Genomic DNA, 1,346 nt, shown 5'->3' with positions numbered 1-1,346 from the left:
GTGGGGGAGAAGAAGTAAGAAAGAAATTCGAAAGAAAAACGACATTAGTGAGACATGCATGCCTTTATTAAATAAAGTACAAGCGGGTAACTATATATTTAAATATTATGACGACACGATGATGGGCTGCAAACCTTATATTATATTTGTACACATGTAAAGGAAGAAATAGAAGGAAATTAGAATTTAAGAAGTGTTGGAAGGACTAAATTATTAAGCATGAAAGTTTGGAGGGTCGCACAGTAAATAAGGAAACATTAGAGGACTTATGTGTAATTCTCAATATTTGAAGTTAAATGGGAATTTATTAATCAAAGAAAGTTAGATTATGTGGAATATGAGGTACACAAGTGACTTGAATGGTGTAACAAATGGCCAATTAAGCTATAAGAAGGTTATGTGTGAAGTGTAATTGGTAGAAAAAGGTGGCAAAGGAAATAAAAGTGAAAAAGTAAGAAAATGAGCTGGCGTATAGAAAGCAATTGGGATATGATTTGGACCAATGACAAAAGAGGTAATGTGTGCATGAAATGTGAGTGGGGATTGAGTTGGCCCAATGAGAATAAGGAAAAATAAAGAAATAAGAAAATAAGATATGGAAAAGGTATGGAAATATGTGGTGTACAGGTGGAAAAACATCTCAAGGCTTTTGCCTTGTGCTTTTGTCACATAAAAGAGAGAACAAAATGCCAATAAGACATGAAACCTTGGGCAATCCGCTGCCCATGGAGCAGACTTAGAATAAACATGAAAAGGAAGGAAAGAAAAGTAAAGGCATGAAGTCTTGGACAATCAGCCCATGTAATCCAAAATGGGGAAAACAAAGGCTTTCAAGGCTCTGCCTTGAGAGATCCGTCCACTACCAAGGAGAAAAAAGGAAAGAGAGGAAAGGGGAAAGAGGAAAGAAAAGCGAGAAAGGAAGAAAGGACGAAGAAGAAAAAAAAAGAAAGGAAAAGTTGGCTTAGTGAACCGAGACAAGGTAAGTAAAGAGATTTTCATTTTTCATGAAATGCATGCTTTGTAAATCATTTTAAAGTGTGATTATGTTTTGTGTAGCAAGAACCCACAAGGATTCAAAGAACCCGAGGCATGCATGTAAGTAGATTTTAGAGTCCATGGTGATTTTGGAGCTAAATGAGTAATGGGTAAGTGTTTTAGCTTTGAAATCATAAGTAAAAAGGAAATATGAGATGTCTATTGATTGTGTTTGTGACAGCAAAGGTAATCTTAGAAGTGAAGAAGTTGTGAATAACATTTGGGAAATTCAATCTTAAACCGAGAGGTAAGCATGCAAAGTGACCATGATTGTGTCGTATAAACTTTGGTTGGTTAAAGTGTATGAATTT

The sequence above is a fragment of the Theobroma umbraticum genome, unplaced genomic scaffold, assembly GCF_002168275.2.
Source record: "Theobroma umbraticum cultivar Fairchild unplaced genomic scaffold, ASM216827v3 scaffold_12.0, whole genome shotgun sequence".
Lineage (NCBI taxonomy): Eukaryota > Viridiplantae > Streptophyta > Magnoliopsida > Malvales > Malvaceae > Theobroma > Theobroma umbraticum.
Note: the sequence above shows the minus strand (reverse complement) of the source record.